We start from the raw sequence: 10,826 nt of genomic DNA, 5'->3' as shown, positions 1-10,826 counted from the left end.
GTTGACATAATACTTTCTTTTATCTTGTGTATGTATCAATTACTGGTGATAGATTTCATCATAATTGTGGTAGTTTTGTGTTGAGATGGATTAAATATAGGGTAGTTTAAACCAATGATATCAGAGGTCTTCAATAGTTTATATATTTACATGTTGTCCTTCCTGGTTCTGTCCTAGATTTTGTATCTTCTCATTTTATATATCCTCCCTAGGTGATCCATTGCTGTGCTCTAAAAAATCTACATCTATACTCCTGACATTTTTTTTTTATTTTAGGGCACCGCATATATGTAGACAAATCATGTACAAAATTCACGAGTTCGAGTTTTCTATCTCTGCAGATGTCAGTAACCTTGGAATATTTGTCAAAAACTTAATTACTGCATTGCCCTTATTCAAAACATTTCATACGTTATTGTGTCATATTGATTTTTTCTTCATAAAAACTCTCCAATCCATCCTTTTTTCATGATTCTGGTGACCATTTCTCTATCTCAAGCCATTTTCTCACTCCTGAAATAAAGCCATATCCGACTTATTCTCCTGGATGTCAATTTTGACATTTTTTAATATCTGATCAAAATATTTCAAAGATACTCTGTAAAACAATATTTTTTCTATTTGATTCTCCCCCCCACACACACACACACTTAACAACACTTTAGTGTCTCTCTTACAATAAGACGGAAACTTCTTAACAAGGCACAGGGATATCTCCCTCCATTTAGCTGCTGACTAGCAACAAGCCTCATTTCTTTCCTCCTTCCTTCCTCTCTTTCTTTCTCTCTCTCTTCTTTGTTTCTTCCCTTCCTTCCTTCCCTCTCTCTCCCCCTCCTTCTTCCTTCCTTCCTTCCTTCCTTCCTCCCTTTCTCTCTTTCTTTCTTTCTTTCTGCTATAATTGACATATCATATTATTTCCAGGTGTGCAACATAGTGATTCAATATTTGTACAGTTACTAAAGCTTTTTGTGTGATGATTTTTCTCAAGATTTTATTTTTAAGCAATCTCTACACCCAACATGGGGCTCAAACCCACAACCCTGAGATCCAAGAATCACATGCTGCACTGACTGAGCCAGCCAGGCGCCCATGATGAGAACTTTTAAGACCTGCTCTCTTAGCAACTTTCAAAAATACAATACAGTATTATTAACTATAGTCACAATGTTGTATGTTACATCCCATGGCTTATTTATTTTATGACTGGAAGTTTGTACCTTTTGACCTCCTTCACTATTTATACCCATATACCTTCACCCCTGCCTCTGGCAATCACCAGTCTGTTCTCTGTATCTATGACTTGGGGTTTTCCTGGTTGTTTTTTGTTTGCTTGTTTTTTGTTTGTTTGTGTATTTTTTGTGTTGTTGTTGTTGTTTTTAGACTCCACATATAAGTGAGATGCGGTATTTGTCTTTCTCTTACTTCACTTAACATAGAGTGCCCTCTAGGTCCATCCATGTTATTCCAAATAGCAAGATTTCATTCTTTTTGTGGTTGAATAATAATTCATCATATATATACACCACATTTCTTTACCAGTGCACCCATTGATGGACACTCAGGCTGCTTCCACATATTGGCTATTGTAAATAATGCTGCAGTGAACATGGGGGCACGTGTATCTTTTCAAGGTGGTATGTTCATTTTCTTCACATAAATACCCAGAAGTGGAATTACTGGATTGTATGCTATTTTTAATTTTTGGAGGAACCACCATGGTTATTTAATTTACATTCCCACCAACAGTGCACAGGATTCCCTTTTCTCGACATCCTTGCCAACACCTGTTATTTCATGTCTTTTCATTCTAACAGGTGTGAGGTGATATCTCATGGTTTGGATTTGCATATCCCTGATGATGAGTGATGTTGAGTTTCATATACCTGTTGTCTGTCCATCTGTATGTCTTCTTTGGAGAAATGTCTATTCAAATCCTCTGCCCATTTTAAACTAGATTGTTTTTTTATAGAGCCATATGAGTTCTTTATACATTTTGGATATTAACCCCTTATCAGACATATTTGCAAATGTCTTCTCCCATTCGGTAAGTAATTTTTTAAAATTTTGTTGATGATTTCCTCTGCTGTGCAGAAGGTTTTCAATTTGATGTAGACCTATTTTTGCTTTTGTTACCTTTGCTTTTGGTGTTGAATCCAAAAAATCATTGCTATGACCAATGTCAAGGAATTTATCACCTGTTTTCTTCTAGGAGTTTCATGGTTTGGGGTCTCCCATTCAAGTCTTTAACCCACTTTGAGTTAACTTTTATGTATGGTGTAAGATAGTTGTTCACTTTCATTCTTTTGCATGTGGCTGTCCAGTTTTCATAGTACTATTTATTGCAGACTGTCCTTTCCCTATTGTATATCCTTGGCTACTTGGTCATAAATTAACTGAGCATATATGTGTGGGTTTACTTCTGGGTTCTCTATTCTGTTTCATTGATCTATATGTCTATTTTTGTGCCAGTTCTTGACTGTTATGGCTTTTTAATAGAGTTTGGAATCAAGAAGTGTGATGCCTCCAGCTTTGTTGTTTCTCAAGATTGCTTCGGCTATTCAAGATCTTTTGTGATTCCATAAAAATTTTTGGATTGTTTATTCTATTTTTGTAAAAAATACCATTGGAATTTTGATGGGGACTGCATTGAATCTGTAGATTGCTTTGGGTAATACATACCTTTTAACAACATTAATACTACTGTTAATACTAACATTAATCTACTGAGCCACTCAGGTGCCCCAAGTTGTCTTTTAGTTTTTTTGTTTCTTTCATTGTGCAAAAGCTTTTTATTTTGATGACATCCCAATAGTTCATTTTTGTTTTTATTTCCCTTGCCTCAAGAGACATATCTAGATAGAAGTTGCTGTGTCCAGTGTCAGAGGAATTAGTGCCTGTGCTCTCTTATTGGATTTTTATAGTGTCAGGTCTCATATTTAGGTCCTTAATCCATTTTGAACTTATCTTTGTGTATGGTATAATCCAGTGGTTCAATTTCATTCTTTTGCACGTAGCCATCAGTTTTCCCAGCACCAGTTTCATACCATGTTTTTGAAAAGCCTTTTATTTGAAATGATTACAGATATATAGGAAGTTATAAAAAATGTACAGAAATATCCTGTACACCCTTCACCAGTCTTCTTCCTGGTACTGTGGTACCATCTTGCATAACTGAGTACAATAGCAAAGCCAGGAAATTGACATTGGTACAATCCTCAGGATTTAGTCATATTTCACACATTTTATACACATGTGCTCATGCACGTGCCTATGCATTTGTTGTTATTATTGTTGTGAGGGTAGATGCAAATAAAATCAAAAGATTAATTTTGCATGATACAAAAAAGAAAAGAGACTCTTCCCTCACCCCCTTCTCTTTCAGAACACTTTTTTAGAAAAATTGTCATTATACATTCTTTCACTATTCCTTTGAGACATTTGTAAACCTATTTAAAATCTGAATGAATTTCTCACCAGCTTTATAACCCAGTACTTTCTCTCAAGGACTTAGGAACCATATCTTTGAAATGCAATCATCAAAGAAGACAGCATTTCTGTCTTCTAGTTCCTATGGGAGAGCAGCAGCCTACCTTTAGTGGGCATCTCCTTCCACGTTGCAACCTACCTCTAGTTCTTTTTCCCTTTTAGCCATTACAGATGTCCACCCCACCTACCAGGGGAATTTAGAATGAACTATGTGTAATAAATGGTACTTTTAGGTCCTTCTATTTGAGGACTACTGAGTTATTGTTTATCCAAGAACCTGTGTGTAATGGATTGTACCTGCCAGGTTATGACTTTTACATATAAAAGGCTAAGCTATCTTTCTATCTTTGCAGTCTTTTAGTGGATTACCTGGGATGCATATCACATTCTGGTTCAGTAATAAATTGTTTTCTTTCTCTTCTACCTTTGTAACGATGTTTTCTAGATTGGCAGGAGATTTTGTTTTTAATTATATTTCCTCAATAATGTATGGTTTTGTGCAATTTTATTTATTTAATTACCATACATACATAAAGGAATTGTGTCAACAATTCCTTTACCACAAAGCTCTCTCTTGCCGTCCTTTTATAGCTACCCAGAACACCCTGTCCCCTTCTCCCAACCCTTGGCAACCACCAATATATTCTCCGTATCTATAATTTCATAATTTCAAGGAAATTATATAAATAGAATTAAACGGTATATAACACTTAGAGATTGGCTTTTTTTTTCACTCAGCATACTTTTCTTGAGATCCACCCAAGTTGTTGCCTGTATCGATAATTCATTCCTTTTTATTGCTAAGAAGTGTTCCAGGGTATATGGCTTTTTAAACAATTCATCTATTGAGATTTTAGGTGATTTCTAGTTTGGGGCAATTAGAATACAGTCACTATAAACATTTGTGTTCAGGTTTATTTACAAACAAAAGTTTTCTTTTCTTTGGAATAAATGTCCAAGCTACAGTTGTTGGGTCATATACTAAGTATGGGTTTAATTTTTGAAGTGTGCATCCCTACCAGCAATGATGTCTGAGTGATCCAGTTTCTCCAAATCCTTGCCAGCATTTGGTGTTACAACTATTTGTTATTTTAGTCATTCTGATAGGTGTGGAGTGATATCACATTGTGGTTTTAGTTTGCATTTCCCTAATGGCTAATGATACTAAACATCTTTTCATGTGTTTATCTGCCATCTGTAAATCCTCTCTATTCTAATGCTGATCGTGACTTTTGCCCATTTTCTTATTTAAAACATTTTTTTTAATGTTTGTTTATTTTTGAGAGAGAGAGAGAGTGCCAGTAGGAAAGCGGCAGAGAGAGAGGGAGATACAGAATCTGAAGCAGGCTCCAGGCTCTGAGCTGTCAGCACAGAGCCTGACACCGGGTCAAACTCATGAACCATGAGATCATGACCTGAGCTGTAGTTGGATGCTTAACCGACCAAGCCACCTAGGCACCCCGACTTTTGTCCATTTTCTAATTGGATTTTTTGTTTTGTTGTGAAATTTTGAGACTCTTTATACATTCTAAATACAAGTCATTTGTCAGACATATAGTTTGCAAATATTTTCTCCCAGTTTGTAGCTTGTCTTTTCATTCTCTTCACAGTCTTTGGCAGAGAAGAAAATTTTAACTTTGGTGAGGTCCAATTTATCAATTTTTCCTTTTATGGATTGTGCTTTTAGTGTCAAGTCTAAGAACTCTTCATCTAACCCTAGGTCTTGGAGATTTTTCCTCTTTTTTCTAAAAGTTTTATAGTTTTACATTTTACATGTAAGTCTATAATCCATTTTGAGTTTATTTTTGTATTAGATGTGAGAGTTAAGTCTAAGTTCCTTTTTGTTTTTATTTTTTGCCTATGGATGCCCAGTGTTCCAGCATCATTTGTCAAAAAAGCTATCCTTCCTCCATTAAATTGCTTTTGCACATTTGTCAGAAACCAGCTGAGTGCATTTGCATGCATCTACTTCTGGGTTCTTTATTCTGTGCCATTGATTCATGTATTTAACCCTCCACTGATACCACACTATCTTGATTACTGTAGCTAGATAATAAGCCTTAACACTGGGTAAAATAATTCCTCCCATGTTAATCTTCTTTTTAAAAAGCTGTTTTAGCTATTCCATGTCCTTTGCCTTTCCATGCAAATTTTAAAATAAGCGGGGCGCCTGGGTGGCGCAGTCGGTTAAGCATCCGACTTCAGCCAGGTCATGATCTCGTGAGTTCGAGCCCCGCGTCGGGCTCTGGGCTGATGGCTCAGAGCCTGGAGCCTGTTTCCGATTCTGTGTCTCCCTCTTTCTCTGCCCCTCCCCCGTTCATGCTCTGTCTCTCTCTGTCCCAAAAATAAATAAACGTTGAAAAAAAATTTTTAAAAAAAAAACAACAAATTTTAAAATAAGCTTTCTATGTCTACAAAAAACCTTGCTGGGATTCTAATAGGAAGTCTCCAAAACCTATAGATCATAGAGGAGAATTGACTCTTTACTAAGTTGAGTCTTCCAATTAATGAACATGGTATGTCTATCTATTTATTTAGACTTTTGATTTCTTTCATCAGCATTTTGTAATTTTCAACATACAAATCTTACACATGTGTTACTACACTTCAACCTAACTATTTAATTTTCTTTGGAGTGATTATAACTGACTTCAAAGTGACTGAATTCATTTATTAGTTCAGGGAGGGCTTTCTTTCTTAGATTCCTTTATAGTTATTACACAGACAATCATATCATCTGTGAAAAAAACAGTTCTATTTTTCACTTCTAATATATATGCCTTTTATTTTTTCTTGCCTTATTACACTAGCTAGGACTACTATCACTATTTTTAGTTGACATGTCTCCTAAGTCTCTCTTTTAAAAAAACAAAACAAAACTTTTTTTTAGAATAGTTTTAGATTTACAAAAACTACTATAGAAAGAAACTACAGAGGTGATTTTACCCAGGGAAGGGAGCAGTTTGATTTCTGTAGCATTGTAAAGATCTGAAAAGTTGTAAAGATAGTACAGTTTCTCTTATTCACATCTTACATTAATGTGGTACATTTCTCACAACTAATGAATCAATACTGATTCATCATTGAAGTCAATAATTTATTCATATTTTCTTAGTTTTTACCTAATTCTCTTTTCCTATTCCAGGATCCCAGACAGAACACAACAATATATTTAGTCCTCACATTTAGTCCTCAGGCTCATCTTGGCTTTGACAGATTTGCAGACTTTCTTTGTTTTGATGATCTTACCAGTTTGGAAGAGTGCTGATCACGTATTTTGTAGAATGCCTCCTCAATTGGGATCTGTCTGACATTCTTCATATGGTTAGATAGGAGTTATGGGCTTTGGGGAGGAAGATCACAGAAGTAAATATGTAAAGTGCTATTCTTATCAAATCATATCAAGGACACATGTCATCAACATGACTTATCCTTGTTGATGTTGACCCTGGTCACCTGACCAAGGTAGTGTTTATCAGGTTTCTCCACTGTATCTCTCCCACTCCAACAATGAGAAACCTGTTCCCACCATCCACCATCTATGTACTTAATTGTTTATTAGTAATATTACTTTTAATCGAGAGAAGCATGCAGAGAGTCCCTCAGATTCCTTGATACTGAAACCAGGCAAGAAATGTCTAGGCACAATTCCTCAAGTGAAACCCCCTTGGTTTTCCCATAGTTTCATTTCTTTATCTTCAATCTACCTAATATCTGAGGCTGCTTAGTAACCTCGGCAGTGAGAATACATACAACTAATGTTGAAACTGGAAAGTTTGTGTGGATGTCAATGTTCAAATTGTTTGACATTTCCAAAAAATTCACACAATTTCCTGTTCAGTTATAAGGATCAATCTGAACTTACACTACAGAACTTACACTACAGAAATCAAACTTCTTCCCTTCGTGGGTAAAATCACCTTTTGTAGTTTCTTCTTATAACTTACAGTCTATTGTGCTTATGTAGATGTGCAAACAGTCTAAAATTCCGTTGTTTCTTATTCTGTGTAAAGCTGTGTTTGAAGATCCTGTGCCTTACAGAGAACCAGAACAGATAACCAATGCCAAACAGAAATCTTGGCCAGTGGCTTCCCTCTTGAGAATTTACCGCAGTATGACCACATTGCAGGCCAGGCTGGTAAATAAGGACATAACCATGGGACAAATTATAATTACTGCTGAGAGAAGAATCAAAGTCCAGCCAAGTGAACCAATGGGTCAGGAAGTTCTGTTAGGTTTTACAGTTCCCTTAGGTAAGAACCTTCTCAAAAACAAGTAGATCAGCCCTTTTATCTTTCCATATATCAGAAGGAGAGATGTTTCAAGTGCATTTTCAAGCTGTTTAAAAGGGTCAAACAACAGGGACACCTGGGTGGCTCAGTCAGTTAAATGTCCAACTCTTGATCTCAGCTCAGGTCTTGATCTCAGTGTTGTGAGTTCAAGCCCCACTTAAAAAACAGGGAGGTGTGGGGGAGGTAAAAAAACAGAGGTATCTTTATCTGTGATCTTTATCCTGAAAGCAGAGGACATAAAGTGTCACTACTGAGATGAAACAGTAGGTAGTTTGAAACTTTGGAAGGCCTTGGAAGAGTCAAGGTTGAATGCCAACAGTTAGGCATTAGAGATCTACCCTTTGTAGAGAAAACTGTGAATAGCCATTTGCTCCTCCAACCTGAGAATAGGTATTTTCTTTCTGAACCCACATTAACATTCTGCTCTAATAATGCTCTAATTTCCAGTGTACCCTCAGAACATCCTAAAGTTGTTGAAAATCACAGCATAAAGTGTAAGTGCACATATCGTTAAGTTCTGAGCTCAGAATTTCAGTTTTTTTTAATGTTTATTTGTTTTGAGAGAAAGAGAGAGACAAAGCGTGATCTGGGGAGGGGAGAGAGAGAGAGGGAGACACAGAATCCGAAGCAGGCTCCAGGCTCTGAGCTGTCAGCACAGCCCGATGCAGGACTTGAACCCATGAATTGTGAGATCATGACCTGAGCTGAAGTCAGACACTTAACCTTAACCAACTGTGAGCTCAGAATTTCAAATGAGCTTCTTTATTAAGGTGTTCTCCCTCCTGTGGGGCTGAGGTCAACACAGGTATATTGTAAAGGGAAAGAAAAGGATAACAGAACAGCAGCCAGAGGGACTTGGCTTATGGAGAGGAGAAACTTCCACAGAAGAGAATCCTCTTTGTTCTGTGATGCTAGACAGACAAAAAGGAACAGGTGATCTGTATTCAGACTTTGGGGTTTGTGCATTTTGCCACCTTGACCACAGAAGCCACTTCTGTGCCTTCCTGATTGACCTCCACAAAAGACCTGTGCACAGACTTGGACCCAGACCGTTCTGTCTTGGACAACATGCCAGAAAAGTCAGGCATGCTATTGTCAAAAGCATTAATTCCCTAACCGCCAAGAACAGATCCTATACCACAGTTTTCTTTGTTGTCCATTGCTCTTGACTTTGTCCACTTGCTGAGCTTTTCATGTGTAAGCTCATTTTCCACCTGGAAAATAAGAAGAGACAGCCCAAGGGTCCATTTGGTAGGTCTGCACTGCCACCCACCCCCGTCTCGTGTAATTACTCAGGACCATGGCATCATATATTCCTCTGTCCATGAGGTAAGGCCTCATAGAGGTTTAGACAATGCCCAGGCCAATATCACTTTTTGAGTCTCCTGGTTTAATAAAAAGAATTTTTTTAATTAAGAAATACCAAGCATTATGGTATGTTTTTAAATTTTATATTTAACAAATGGATGCTTTTAAAAATGCAATGTAAAATTGTTGTGCTATCCCCAAGTTAATTATAGGATTTATAAAACATTTTTATGGAGCACCTGGCTCAGTCAGTTAAGCGTCCAACTTCCGCTCGGGTTATGATCTCACAGTGTGTGATTTTGAGCCCCGCATCAGGCTCTGTGCTGTCAGCTCAAAGCCTGGAGCCTGCTTTGGATTCTGTGTCTCCCTTTCTCTCTCTGCCCCCTGCCACCGCTCATGCTCTGTCTCTGTTCCAAAAATAAACAAAAACATTTAAAAAAAACATTGTTATATGGTTTATTTTATGGGACATGAGCTTAAATTTTATGATTAAAGTATTCTCCATCTATCTTTTCAGTGTATCTCTGTGACTCTACATATAATGACATTAGAAAATAATTTTAACAGTTCGACTTTGAGGTGAGTGGCCCCCCATCCCAGGCTCTGCTCCTGGCATCCCAAGGCCTGGAAACTGAACCAGGTCCCCAAGTACCCTGATGTTAGCTCCCACCCATCACCTGGGCCCTGTAGGGAGGTGTTTACTTATAAGCTACAGGTCAAAATGGAGTTAAAATTCAAGAATATTTGAATTTCCCATCCCCGACAGCTGGTTTATGATGATGGTCAAGTTGATTTCAAATTACTGTATTTTGCTTGTACTTGCTTGCATTTTTATATTTTATTGGCTACTCTGAATCTATTCATGAATTGCTGTAGAACTGACAGTCAAGAATTTCTCATCACATTGCAAAGGGTTTAGCCTACATCTTTGTGCATGTCTGGAGTTTTTTGGTTTTTTGGTTGTTGTTTTTTTTTTTTTTTTTTTTAATTCCAGGGTAGTTAACATACAGTGTTATAGTAGTTTCAGGTGTACAACATAGTGATTCAACAATTCCATGTATTACTCAGGGTTCATCATGATAAGTGTACTCTTAGTCCTCTTCACCTATTTTACCCATCCTCCCACCCTTCCCCTCTGGTAACCATCTGTTCTCTAGAGTTAAGAGTCTGATGGGGTATCCGGGCGGCTCAGTGGATTAAGCATCTGACTTTGGCTCAGGTCATGATCTTGTGGTTCATGAGTTTGAGCCGCATGTCAGGCTCTGTGCTGACAGCTCAGAGCCTGGACCCTGCTTGGGATTCTGTGTCTCCCTCTCTGCCCCACTCACACTCTCTCTCTCAAAAAAAAAATTTTTTTAGTCTGTTTTTTGGGGGCACCTGGGTGGCTCAGTGGGTTAAGCATCCAACTTCAGCTCAGGTCATGATCTAGCAGTTCGTGAGTTTGAGCCCCACGTTGGGCTCTGTGCTAACAGCTCAGAGCCTGTAGCCTGCTTCAAATTCTGTGTCTCCCTCTCTTTCTGCCCTTCCCCTGCTTGCTGTCTCCCTTTCTCTCAAAAATAAATAAACATTAAAAATTTTTTTTTAAAAAGAGTCTGTTTTTTGGTTTATCTTTTTTCCCCCTTTGTTCATTCGTTTTATTTCCTAAATTCCATATGTGAATAAAATCATATGGTATCAGGGGCGCCTGGGTGGCGCAGTCGGTTAAGCGTCCGACTTCAGCCAGGTCACGATCTCGCGGTC

The sequence above is a fragment of the Leopardus geoffroyi genome, chromosome B2, assembly GCF_018350155.1.
Source record: "Leopardus geoffroyi isolate Oge1 chromosome B2, O.geoffroyi_Oge1_pat1.0, whole genome shotgun sequence".
NCBI classification, from domain to species: domain Eukaryota; kingdom Metazoa; phylum Chordata; class Mammalia; order Carnivora; family Felidae; genus Leopardus; species Leopardus geoffroyi.
This window is presented reverse-complemented; position numbering follows the sequence as displayed.